Consider the following 14598-nt stretch of genomic DNA (forward strand, 5'->3'; position numbering starts at 1 on the left):
GGTGTTTTTCCACTTCACGGTTGTATGATCAAAGAGTCAGCATATTTAAGTAAAGGAGTGTAAGACATTTTTTAAAAGAGAAACATCTTTATTGAATTATCACTTATGACATAGGCAGTCATACTTTTATATAAATGAAAACAAACCATGTTAACATATCTTTATTTGCAAACATTATACATCACACATACAGTCATTGTCAGTCAAACATTCATAGCTCATTCAATTTCTGCCTTCCCTTAAACCTCATTCCTCCTCCAAAACATTATTTTGCATGTATTGCTCCACAGTTCCCATTTTTCCTATGTAATTTGTTCCTACCTTTTTGTGAAGATCACACTTCCGGTTGTTTTATCTCTGTTACTATATTCACTATTCTTAGTACAGCTGGTTTAGACTTTGATTTCCATTTTCATTGCTTTTTTGGCAGCCACCACAGTTAAACTCAATAAGGCCTTACTACATCTGGACAATTCAGATTCTGTATCACAGCTAAAAAAAAATCATTTCCTTAGTTATATCAATTTGCTCACCCAGTATTTCTGACAGAGTAGTCTGCAGGAAATGTTTAAAGTCTGCCAACTCATTACACTATCAAAAATATGTTCCCAGTTACCTCTTTCTTCCCCATCACACCTCCAACATTTGCAATCTACCTGAGGAAAAATTCTTTGGAGTCAGCTTGGAGGATAAAAATGCCTATGCAAACACTTCGAAGCAAAAATTCAAAATCTTCTAGACTTTGCTGCATATTTGAGAGCGATACATATATCCTCCCATTGTTTCTCTGTGAACTGTTTATTTAATATCTCTTCCCAATCATTTCTAACCTCCTCTAATCGATTCCTATGGTTATTGTGCAGTATTTTATATGTCCTACTAATTATCCCTTTTTAAATAGCAGCTTCTGTACTAGATTCTACTAAAAACTCTACCAGGGCTGTTTTTTCTCTTAGGATCCCCATATTTCTTGTTTGTACTCTGATATCAATCATTGACAGAGAACACAATCTCTAGCCTGAAGTCCAAGTTAATTATTGGCCTCTTTCCTTTCTATTACCTTTCCCTCTCTATTTATTGTCTCCAAATACCTTGGTTCCTTTGTAGGTTTTCTCCAGAAAATTCCAGTCCCCTCTTCCCTATCATCTGTACCCCTAATTGCAGTCATCCCTGTGGGCAGAAACTCCTTTCTCTATTTCCATGTTGACTCAGTTCTTAGAATACTTTCTGCTACTTTATGAATATAATATTTTGTATGGTTATTGTTATCCTCCTTATGGATCTACATCCAAAATCTCAGTCTTTCCTTATTTCTTGAGTTTACCGCATTTCATTATCATCCCTTTCCACTTTGAATTATAGCTTTCTGTTTGTGTTATGTATAGGAGCCTTAACCATGTAGCTCTGAAATACCCCTTCAAATCAGGTAATCCAAAACTACTTTGTTCTATTGAAAGGATCAGCTTATCAGACTTAACTCTTGCCCTCTTCCCCTAGCAGATAAAATCCTTCAGATCTTTATTAATTGCGATCCACAACTTCTCCTCTGGTTGATAAAAATATGACTGACCTGTGTATAAAACTAAAGGGGCTAAAACATTTTCACTGCTTGTATCTTGCTATCCATATCAATAAAACAGCACATCAAGTTTCTCAATTTTTTTGTATTATCTTTTGTTTAGTCTCTTCCCACATATCCTTAGCTGCCATAATAGAATCCTTTTTAATCTGTATTCCTAAGCACTTCATTTTATCATGTCCCCATAAATATGGGTATTGCTGAACCAATTTGTATGTGAGAACATAGTTTACAGCTGTTGCCGTTATCTTCATTAATTTTGTATCCCAAAAAGACGTGAAACTGTCTCAGAATGTTCCACAACACTGAATTATCCTCTTCTGGTTTTATGAGGTATAAAATAATATCATATGCAAATAAAGTCAACTTTCGGCTTTTTCCCGGTTAGGGGCACCGCAGCGGATCACATGTCCACTCATGATTGGCAGTGGAGTTTTTATGGTGTTGAGTCCACAGAAGGCACACACACGCATGCACTCACACCTAGGGCCAATTTAGAGTGTCCAATCCACCTACAGCATCTCTTTGGGATGTGGGAGGAAACCGGAGCACCCTGAGGAAACCCACACGGCCACAGGGAGGACATGCAGACTCCGCACAGAAGGCACCCCAGCTGAGGATCAAACTGGAGAACCTCTTGCTGTGAGATGACAATGCTAACTGCTGCACCACCATGTGTCAATCATACCCTTGAATTTCTGAGTGCCTTATTTTCTTTGCTAGTGGTTCTAAATAGAACAAAAAATAACAAAGGTGAAACAGCACAACCCTGCCTGGTTCCTCTGCTCATACAGAACTTCCCAGAAAGGGCCACCCCCCCCCCCCCCCACACACACACACACTTTAATTTTCACCTCTGATCTGTCAAGTATCCTCCTAATCAACTATATAATTTTATCAGAGAATGCAAATGCTTCCATTGCCCTACTCATAAAATCCCAGTTTTCTCTGTTGACAGCTTTCACTGCATCAAGACCAACCAGCATAAGTGGTATTTCCTTACATTCTGCTTCCATTTGGAGACTCACTGTTCTATTAATGCTGTCAAATGTTAGGAGTGTGTGGGTTTTTGGAGGGCTTGCTTCCAAACAAAAATGTTTTTTTTAAGTGTCACGGACAGGTTTGGTAAGTGTGTTAATTGATGAGTTTAAATTGTTGGGTGTCCATTTCTCATAAGGGATCCATCCCTCTTAAAAACATACAAGGGACAGTAAATTATATGGTGCAGTCTGTGGCTTGCTTTACCAACATAAAATAACTACCCCATTGACAATAAGCAATTTAAGCCATATTTTAGTCATACATGCAGAATATCTAACCTGAAAAGAATATCATACCTATAGTGCAGCAAGACTTTTCTCTAGCAATATGTGAGGCTTCAGTATTGCTTGTCAGTAGTCCCTAGTTAATTTCAGTAACTTTTTAGAGTTGGTAATTCACAGCTCAATTTAGGACTAAAAGCATGGACATAACTCTTATGTGTTAAGGTATAAATACAGCATAGATAGTAATAAAAATCATTAAAGGACTACACATTTATATTCATTCTAACCTTCATTGTAGTAAATGAAACATGTTGTTTTTAAATTCCCTAAAAACAACAAAAAAAAGCCAGTATGCACTGCTGTGTTGTGAAATCCGATCATTATAGCTTTGAATGGTGGATAACATTTTTATAGTACATAGAGCATGCTGATTATGCACTGATAATAGGAAAAATATGAAACTGGTTGTCAGCTTTTCTGAAGTCAAGGAGGTGCATAACATAGAGTATTATGAATGAGTTTATGATTATAACCAACTCGTGTTTGAAATATAGAGGTACAGAAATGCACTTTGAGAACAGAGCAAAGTGAATGTTGACAGGTGAATCTTGACATCCATGTGGAGAACATCTAACAAGTTGGTTATGATTGATAAAACATGATCATTATTCTTTGTGGTATGTGGCACTTCAGTTTCTCTAGCTTTCTATGAGTTAGACACAAAAAAGCACAGAAGCATAATGGGTTTTAAAAGCTTGAAAGATAAGAAACAGTGCTGTTACATAAACAGCAGACAGATGTTAAGTGTGGCTTTGATGGACTAATGGCATTAAAAGCTGTTAATCACTTCAATTTGCCTTTTGTGTATGTGGGGGCAGTGAGAAGTGCTTAAAAGCTTTTAAAGCTGTTTCCCATTTTCAGTGCCATTCTGTTAAGTATGGGGCGTTTGCTACAGTGAGAGACTGAGTACTATTATGTTCTAGTCGCATGCTGGAACATAATAGCAGTTAGTGCCTGCCATCACAGAACAGTGGCAAAAGATAACACTGCTTTAAAAGCTGTTAGGTACACTGCTCTGCAATAGTTTTAAACAAAAAAGTATGGGAGAGTGAAGTGAGTAACAGCATTTAATATCATGAGTTTCTCTGAGGGACAATTTATGCCTGATTCCAAAAGACTTGCTCTCAGTGTAAGTGGCCACTCATACTGAGAGCATATCTTTCAGAATCTGGCCCCAGGTGTAAGCCTGTTTATAGCTTCATAGGTGTGTACTAGGCTAATGGCCCTGGAGCCTTTATAAGCCTAGCCCATAGAAGTGTCCTGTCATCGTGCCGCCCAACGTTAGTTCCCAGTGCCTCTATCAAGTAGAGCCACTGGAGTGATCCCTGGGGTGAACTTTCTATTTCCCATCCACTCATCAAGATTTCTGTTGAAGAGGACCAGTGAGGTGCTATGCTTGACATGTGTGGGAAGTCTATTCCAGAACATGGGCAGCCTCTGGGTTATGAACCTGTCCTTCCAGCATGTTCTGTTGATTGTGGTAATGAGGTTGAGGTCTCTGGAGTGTGTAGTGCAGAGGGATTGGGATTTCTTTAGATGTAGCATTTCTAACAGAGCTGGGTCAGACATGGCTTTGTAAGTCAAGCAGAAATCTCCTCTTAGTAGACAATATGAGACAGAATAGCTGGAGTTTTTTGAGTCTGTCCATGTACAACATGTGTTTAAGGCCTAGGATCCTCTTCATGAGGTACTTTTGTGGCCTTTCCAGCTGTTGTGTGTGTCTAGTGAGGTACATGCCAAATGGGGCATTATACTCGATGATTGGCCTAATGAGGGAAGAGTACAGAGAGATGATGACCTCTTTCTTCCTGGATGCAAAAGCCTTGGTAATGAGATGTGCCACATAGAAGGACTTTCTGACCCACAGTGGCAATGTGGTGGTTGAAGGAGAGGTTGCTGTCAACCTGTGTCCCCAGATCTCTTATAATGCCTTCAGTGTTCAGTGGGCTCCCATCAATGTAGTAATTAGTGAGAAATGAGTTTTTCCCAAAGGGATGATGACACATTTTTGGCTTAAGGCCATGGTTTCGACACCAGTCATCGGTCTCAGTGAGGCCTTTCTATAGGATGTCTACATCACTTGGGAGTTAATAATGGCTCCCAGCTTGCAGTCTGCGAACTTAGTCAGCCAGAGTCCTTCCATGTTGGCCTGACAGAAGATGCCAACCTGCCTGGGCTACATAATCAGAGAGCCTCTATGTCTCTTTTCATGTAGTCCAGGGAGGTGCGTCTCAGGTCGTTCACACCAGCATGGACAATAACTGTGTCATGTTGTACTTGCAGTGGAGTGACCCGAAAGTGCTTGTGTTATGTGGCGGATTCTAGCGCCCGATGGGCAGCTTACTGTGACCCTCTCCTTGTTCAGCCTGGTGAGTGGGACGCCAGTGTGTCTGACTATGGAGTCACCTATGACAAGTATGTTTGGTGTTGTATTTGGCCTTAAGGGCTGTGACTGCTTTGCACACTGATTTTGTGGTTTATGTGTTGCTTGTGGGGTGTCTTGAGGTAGCAGTTGTTTGGGTGTCTGCTTTCGAGGCCTCTGCTGTTTAGGTAAATTTTTACTCAGAGCCTCCGAGTATGTCTTTGTGTGTTTATGTGTTTGATTCAGTGGTGTGGTAGCATTATGTGAGGCTGGTTTTGTGGTGTGCGTAGTTGCCTTCTCCTCCTGTCTGGTCTTGCCAGTCCTGAGTTGAGAGAGCTCAGCCTCCAGTTTGGCTAAATAGCTACATCTCTCACAAGTATTTGTGTTATGTGGGAGGAGGAGATGGTTGTCTGTGTACATGAGGCAGTTATAACATTGCCTCAAGATTCCCAGATTCACCAGCTGGACCGGAGAGGAGATTGACAATTGAACTTTGGACATGATAGAATAATATTGGGAATTCCTTAATAATTGAAAACAAGGGCCAGTGGGGAGTGAGGGTGTAGTGCTTTTAATTTTTAGTGCTGAAATATAATTGCTTTAGTGAGCAAGTGCCAGGTAACTTGAGTGCAATGTGTTACAAGTAACTAAATGCAAAAACGACAAACAGTAACTTTCTTTCAAGTGAAACAAGGAAATAAGTACAGTAGGCAATGCAGATGTCACTAGTGATCCACAGAAGGCGAGAAGTGTGCATTAGGTGGAATTAGCGTTCCAGGGAAATAACAAGCAAACAAACAACAAGCATAAAAAAAAAGCTAGATTCAGCAGGCCTGGATCTAGTCTATGCTACAGCAAACAAGGTGTACCAATTTCAGTAAGATACAGTTCAAATATTCAGGCACTATAAACCTTTAACCAGAAATTCCCAGCTCAGAAGGGCAGAGTCCAGCCTCTTCTCCCACAAGAGTGCAGACCACGAACCTTCTTAATGTAAAATAACTGGCCTGAAGCCCAAGTGCTTAAACCAGAACTAATACACTTGGACACTGGGCTCTCAATCAGCAGTTCCCAACTTAGAAGGATGAAAGCTACCTGTTCTGCCACCACAGTGCTTGCCACAAACCTTCCTAATGTAAAACAACTGGTCTGAAGCCCAAGTGCTTAATCCAAAAGACTTAGAATGATAGCTACACTTTATTCAAGTTACAACCAAGCAGTAATAAATACAATTGAATACTTTAGAGAATGTCTGGATTAGTGCTCAAGTTACACAAACAAAGCTAGATCCAGCAGGTAATCTAGTCTATGCCACAGCAAACAAGGCGCACCAACTTCAGTAAGAAGCAGTTCAGATATGCATGCACTATAAGCCTTTAACCAGAAATTCCAGCTCAGAAGGGCAGAGTCCAGCCTCTCCTCCCACAAGAGTGCAGACCACGAACCCACTTAATGTAAAATAACTGGCCTGAAAGCCCAAGTGCTTAAACCAGAATTAATACACTTTTAGAATAACAGACACTGAGCCCTCAATCAGCAGTTCCCAACCTAGAAGGATGTAAGCTACCTGTTCTGCCACTACAGTGCAGACCACAAACCCTCTCAGTGCAAAACAACTGGTCCGAAGCCCAAGTGTTTAAACCAAAAGGCTTAGAATGAGTTACACCAAGCAGTAATAAATACAATTGAGTATTTTTTAAGATGATGCAAAAGTAAAATGAAGTAGGTAGAAACACAAGTACAGTAAAAGCAGATGAAATTTTTTTTTAATCTGAACAAGTGCTGAGATCAAAGAAACAGATTTGAGTGCTGAAACTAGAAAACTGGCTAGTTATAAGAAAAAAACAAGCTAGAAGGCTTCCTTCAAACACAGAAGGGCTTGGGGGCTCAGAAGCCTACAAATAGTCTATACCACTGAACAGGAAAGGTAGGAAATAAGCTTAATTTTTTTGTCTGTTTCACAAATGCTCTCTTTGTACACAGTAGGAGTGCCTGAAATCAGAATATGATCTCACTGCACTCAGTTGAGTGAGCAAATGAGATGGGCCCAGAGGCAGGCTGAGGGGCGGGCAGTTTCAAGGCCACTAAGATTAACACCAAAACAAAAACAGGGACGGTGGGTGGGAATAACTGAAGAGCAGAGTTAAAACTGCCAGTTCAGTTAATATTCCTTCAACACAGTTTAAATCACCTTCAACACAGTGTTACCTCTTTCTTCCCCATCACACCTCCATTTGCAATCTACCTGAGGAAAAATTCTTTGGCATCAGCTTGGAGGATAAAAATGCCTATGCAAAAACTTCGAAGCAAAAATTCTAAATCTTCTAGACTTTGCTGCATATTTGAGAGAGGTACATATATCCTCCCATTGCTTCTCTGTGAACTGTTTATTTAATATCTCTTCCCAATCATTTCTAACCTCCTCTAATCGATTCCTATGGTTATTGTGCAGTATTTTATATGTCCTACTAATTATCCTTTTTTAAATGGCAGCTTCTGTACTAGATTCTACTAAAAACTCTACCAGGGCTGTTTTTTCTCTTAGGATCCCCATATTTCTTGTTTGTACTCTGATATCAATCATTGACAGAGAACACAATCTCTAGCCTGAAGTCCAAATTAATTATTGGCCTCTTTCCTTTCTATTACCTTTCCCTCTCTATTTATTGTCTCCAAATACCTTGGTTCCTTTGTAGGTTTTCTCCAGAAAATTCCAGTCCCCTCTTCCCTATCATCTGTACCCCTAATTGCAGTTATCCTTGTGGGCAGAAACTCCTTTCTCTATTTCCATGTTGGCTCAGTTCTTAGAATACTTTCTGCTACTTTATGAATATAATATTTTGTATGGTTATTGTTATCCTCCTTATGGATCTACATCCAAAATCTCAGTCTCTCCTTATTTCTTGAGTTTACCGCATTTCATTATCATCCCTTTCCATTTTGAATTATAGCTTTCTGCTTGTGTTATGTATAGGGGCCTTAACCATGTAGCTCTGAAATACCCCTTCAAATCAGGTAATCCTAAACTACTTTGTTCTATTGAAAGGATCAGCTTATCAGACTTAACTCTTGCCCTCTTCCCCTAGCAGATAAAATCCTTCAGATCTTTATTAATTGCTATCCACAACTTCTCCTCTGGTTGATAAAAATATGACTGACCTGTGTATAAAACTAAAGGGGCTAAAACATTTTCACTGCTTGTATCTTGCTATCCATATCAATAAAACAGCACATCAAGTTTCTCAATTTTTTTGTATTATCTTTTGTTTAGTCTCTTCCCACATATCCTTAGCTGCCATAATAGAATCCTTTTTAATCTGTATTCCTAAGCACTTCATTTTATCATGTCCCCATAAATATGGGTATTGCTGAACCAATTTGTATGTGAGAACATAGTTTACAGCTGTTGCCGTTATCTTCATTAATTTTGTATCCCAAAAAGACGTGAAACTGTCTCAGAATGTTCCACAACACTGAATTATCCTCTTCTGGTTTTATGAGGTATAAAATAATATCATATGCAAATAAAGTCAACTTTCGCTTTTTCGGTTAGGGGCACCGCAAGCGGATCACATGTCCACTCATGATTGGCAGTGGAGTTTTTATGGTGTTGAGTCCACAGAAGGCACACACACGCATGCACTCACACCTAGGGCCAATTTAGAGCGTCCAATCCACCTACAGCATCTCTTTGGGATGTGGAAGGAAACCGGAGCACCCTGAGGAAACCCACACGGCCACAGGGAGGACATGCAGACTCCGCACAGAAGGCACCCCAGCTGAGGATCAAACTGGAGAACCTCTTGCTGTGAGATGACAATGCTAACTGCTGCACCACCGTGTGTCAATTATACCCTTGAATTTCTGAGTGCCTTATTTTCTTTGCTAGTGGTTCTAAATAGAACAAAAAATAACAAAGGTGAAACAGCACAACCCTGCCTGGTTCCTCTGCTCATACAGAACTTCCCAGAAAGGGCCACCCCCCCCACCCCCACACACACACACACACACACTTTAATTTTCACCTCTGATCTCTCATGTATCCTCCTAATCAACCATATAATTTTATCAGGGAATGCAAATGCTTCCATTGCCCTACTCATAAAATCCCAGTTTTCTCTGTTGACAGCTTTCACTGCATCAAGACCAACCAGCATAAGTGGTATTTCCTTACATTCTGCTTCCATTTGGAGACTCACTGTTCTATTAATGCTGTCAAATGTTAGGAGTGTGTGGGTTTTTGGAGGGCTTGCTTCCAAACAAAAATGTTTTTTTTTAAGTGTCACGGACAGGTTTGGTAAGTGTGTTAATTGATGAGTTTAAATTGTTGGGTGTCCATTTCTCATAAGGGATCCATCCCTCTTAAAAACATACAAGGGACAGTAAATTATATGGTGCAGTCTGTGGCTTGCTTTACCAACATAAAATAACTACCCCATTGACAATAAGCAATTTAAGCCATATTTTAGTCATACATGCAGAATATCTAACCTGAAAAGAATATCATACCTATAGTGCAGCAAGACTTTTCTCTAGCAATATGTGAGGCTTCAGTATTGCTTGTCAGTAGTCCCTAGTTAATTTCAGTAACTTTTTAGAGTTGGTAATTCACAGCTCAATTTAGGACTAAAAGCATGGACATAACTCTTATGTGTTAAGGTATAAATACAGCATAGATAGTAATAAAAATCATTAAAGGACTACACATTTATATTCATTCTAACCTTCATTGTAGTAAATGAAACATGTTGTTTTTAAATTCCCTAAAAACAACAAAAAGCCAGTATGCACTGCTGTGTTGTGAAATCCGATCATTATAGCTTTGAATGGTGGATAACATTTTTATAGTACATAGAACATGCTGATTATGCACTGATAATAGGAAAAATATGAAACTGGTTGTCAGCTTTTCTGAAGTCAAGGAGGTGCATAACATAGAGTATTATGAATGAGTTTATGATTATAACCAACTCGTGTTTGAAATATAGAGGTACAGAAATGCACTTTGAGAACAGAGCAAAGTGAATGTTGACAGGTGAATCTTGACATCCATGTGGAGAACATCTAACAAGTTGGTTATGATTGATAAAACATGATCATTATTCTTTGTGGTATGTGGCACTTCAGTTTCTCTAGCTTTCTATGAGTTAGACACAAAAAAGCACAGAAGCATAATGGGTTTTAAAAGCTTGAAAGATAAGAAACAGTGCTGTTACATAAACAGCAGACAGATGTTAAGTGTGGCTTTGATGGACTAATGGCATTAAAAGCTGTTAATCACTTCAATTTGCCTTTGTGTATGTGGGGCAGTGAGAAGTGCTTAAAAGCTTTTAAAGCTGTTTCCCATTTTCAGTGCCATTCTGTTAAGTATGGGGCGTTTGCTACAGTGAGAGACTGAGTACTATTATGTTCTAGTCGCATGCTGGAACATAATAGCAGTTAGTGCCTGCCATCACAGAACAGTGGCAAAAGATAACACTGCTTTAAAAGCTGTTAGGTACACTGCTCTGCAATAGTTTTAAACAAAAAAGTATGGGAGAGTGAAGTGAGTAACAGCATTTAATATCATGAGTTTCTCTGAGGGACAATTTATGCCTGATTCCAAAAGACTTGCTCTCAGTGTAAGTGGCCACTCATACTGAGAGCATATCTTTCAGAATCTGGCCCCAGGTGTAAGCCTGTTTATAGCTTCATAGATGTGTACTAGGCTAATGGCCCTGGAGCCTTTAGAAGCCTAGCTGATAGAAGTGTCCTGTCATCGTGCCTAACGTTGGTTCCCAGTGCCTCTATCAAGTAGAGCCACTGGAGTGATCCCTGGGGTGAACTTTCTATTTCCCATCCACTCATCAAGATTTCTGTTGAAGAGGACCAGTGAGGTGCTATGCTTGACATGTGTGGGAAGTCTATTCCAGAACATGGGCAGCCTCTGGGTTATGAACCTGTCCTTCCAGCATGTTCTGTTGATTGTGGTAATGAGGTTGAGGTCTCTGGAGTGTGTAGTGCAGAGGGATTGGGATTTCTTTAGATGTAGCATTTCTAACAGAGCTGGGTCAGACATGGCTTTGTAAGTCAAGCAGAAATCTCCTCTTAGTAGACAATATGAGACAGAATAGCTGGAGTTTTTTGAGTCTGTCCATGTACAACATGTGTTTAAGGCCTAGGATCCTCTTCATGAGGTACTTTTGTGGCCTTTCCAGGTGTTGTGTGTGTCTAGTGAGGTACATGCCAAATGGGGCATTATACTCGATGATTGGCCTAATGAGGGAAGAGTACAGAGAGATGATGACCTCTTTCTTCCTGGATGCAAAAGCCTTGGTAATGAGATGTGCCACATAGAAGGACTTTCTGACCCACAGTGGCAATGTGGTGGTTGAAGGAGAGGTTGCTGTCAACCTGTGTCCCCAGATCTCTTATAATGCCTTCAGTGTTCAGTGGGCTCCCATCAATGTAGTAATTAGTGAGAAATGAGTTTTTCCCAAAGGGGATGATGACACATTTTTTGGCTTAAGGCCATGGTTTCGACACCAGTCATCGGTCTCAGTGAGGCCTTTCTATAGGATGTCTACATCACTTGGGGAGTTAATAATGGCTCCCAGCTTGCAGTCTGCGAACTTAGTCAGCCAGAGTCCTTCCATGTTGGCCTGGACTTCTGAGAAATAGATGCCAAACAGGAGAGGACCCAGGACCGATCACTGTGGGACTCCGCTCGTGACTGGTCGGCAGTCTGACTTGGAGTCTGCTACTTTCACACTGTGGGCCAGTTTGCAACCCACCTAGTGATATAGGGGTTGATGCCTAGTTTGGTGAGTTTATCAATAATTCCTGAGTGGGGAATGGTATCAAAGGCCTTGGCCAGATTGAGGTAGGCTGTATGAACTGCCTTGCCATCATCCACAGCTCTGGTGACTGACTCAAAGTCAACCAGGTTGAATATATAGAATATATATACAGAGCTTGTACAGTAAGTCGCTTACACTGAGAGCAAGTCTCAGAATCAGGGGAGATTTACACTGATAGAAACTTTTTTGGAACCTGGCCTGCTGGTTCTGCTCACTGTTTGTGTGGCAGAGCAAAGTGTTTTATGGCTTTCAAAGCTGTATAACAAATTGCAGTCCTAGCCTCTTACACTGTTTTTTTTCTGTAACTGGTAGTGCATCAAGCTTTCTCCAGTCATAATGTATGTGTGTCCTTGACCTAGATGTGAAGATCTACATCTCGGACTTCATTTTGCTCCACTCTTGAGGTGAATTTCTTGACATCCATGTCTTGAACACATATTAAGCTGGTCATGATCAGAAACCATATCATAATTCCATATGTTATATGTGTTTCAAAGCTACTATGATTGGGTCTGTTGCTTCAGCACACACAACAGTATCTAGTATAGAATACAACTGGCAGTGATATTACAGTTTTATTCACAAATAGCAAAAGTGTGGCAGAGGAAAGTTTCTAACAGCCTTTTAAGCTGTTGGCTGTATGGCAACGTTGTGTTTTACTGCTTTCAATCTGTAAAACAATTTGGTCATCTATTTTTTCAGTAATTAGTAGTATATTGAAGCAGCTAAATCTCAATGTATAACAAAGAATTGCTATCTGGTCATTCCACTCATAGCTACTTGTTATATATTTTTTCTTCTCCCTCCTGCATCATTCTGCAGTCCCATAACCAGTGTCCCACATCCATTGCTTGTTTTTTTGTCAGCCATCTCCTTAACCCTCAGACCATCCAAATAAGGTTGGGGATGACATGGAAATTGAGGGCATCCTAGGGATCTGGCTCTTCACATCCTCTGGGGGAGGGGTCTCTTTTTATGACATACGCCTGTTGCTTCCCCCTCCCTTTGGCCCCTTGTGTTACTTCTGAGGGGCAGGCATGCAGTGCGGACAGTCACATGTAGCATATCACTTCACCTCAGTAACAGCAGCAGCAGCACAGCCTGCTCCTCCCCCTCCTCCCTTTGCTTCACAGTGTGACTTCCCAGAATCCACCAGGGATCATCACAGGAAGTGCTCGTGGAACCACCCACCAGGGATGACAACATCCATTACTCCCTGCTGCTCCTTCAGATGCCCGAGACACTAATCAAAGCTGGTATCACTGGGGCTGTAGTCAGGGCTTTATCACTCTGTGCCACCTGAGCAGATAGATGTGTAATTTATTCTTGAAGTGAATGTCAATATTTACCTCTTGAATTTTGTTTCAATCTGCTCTCAAGGCAAATTACTTGATATCCATTTCTTGGACCCATAAGCAAGGTGGTTCTGACTGATGATCCAGTCATAATTTTGTATAACAATGTTATCCTAAAAATATTTCATTATATTATATGATTATAATTCCTTCTTTTCAGACATCTGCTTTTGCTTCCAATGGAGATTCACTAATAGTAAACCCAGAGGGTCTGAGTATTTGAGATTAAATAAATGTTCTTAATAAAACTAGGCTTCATACTACCTACAGTTAAAATTGGATTACTCTTTAAATTGTCTCTAATCAAAATCATTTCCAGTGTAACATCTATCTCGTTCTTATATAATATTATATATAAAAATGTGCTCTCAATATCTGACTTCAGTGATAACTTAAGTTTAGTTATAAATACATTAAAATAATTGAATTATTCTAATGACATCCAATAAAAAGAATGTGCTGTTGATAAAGTACAAATTAAACTTTATATGCAAACAAAATTCTGAATTACAAATAACACTTTCTATGTGAACAAAATTCTTAATTACAAACAAGTTTTTCTCTACTTTGCCATAAAACAGCTTCCATTACTTGCATGGTTATTCCAAATAACAGCTAAAATGTTTTATCTCGGAATAAAAAGAACGTTTTTCAAAACCGTTTCTAGCGTAATACAAATATTATTAATGTTAATGTTAGATTAGTCACTGTTGTCACTTATAATACTGAGTATCATTTTCCCACACGTGTTGTATGGTATTTTTTACAGTATAAAGAAACTCTGTGTCCAAAGTAAAAAAAAAAAAGTATGTAGATTTTTTTTTTCACAAAGCCATCAGATCTTATAACCATTGCTAAAGACAGCTGCTATCAGTTCTTTAATCTTGCACAAAGTCCCTTAAATAAAAAAATGGTGACAGCTGTTTAACATGTTTCTTTAAGGCGTGATGAGCAAATATTGCCATGGATCCAACAAAAGTCATGCTAGCCACAATAGGTCTCAGTGGAGGATCTAAATTACTTTTACATATTTTAGGTTGTCAAAAAAACTGCAGGCAGAGTAGGGAGTTTAGCTATCAGATAAACAGGCAATTCAGTTGTAATTAATACCTGACGATTCTAAATAACTTAAAATAGA

This window comes from Protopterus annectens, chromosome 1.part2 (genome assembly GCF_019279795.1).
Source record: "Protopterus annectens isolate FY-2018-M chromosome 1.part2, PAN1.0, whole genome shotgun sequence".
NCBI classification, from domain to species: domain Eukaryota; kingdom Metazoa; phylum Chordata; order Ceratodontiformes; family Protopteridae; genus Protopterus; species Protopterus annectens.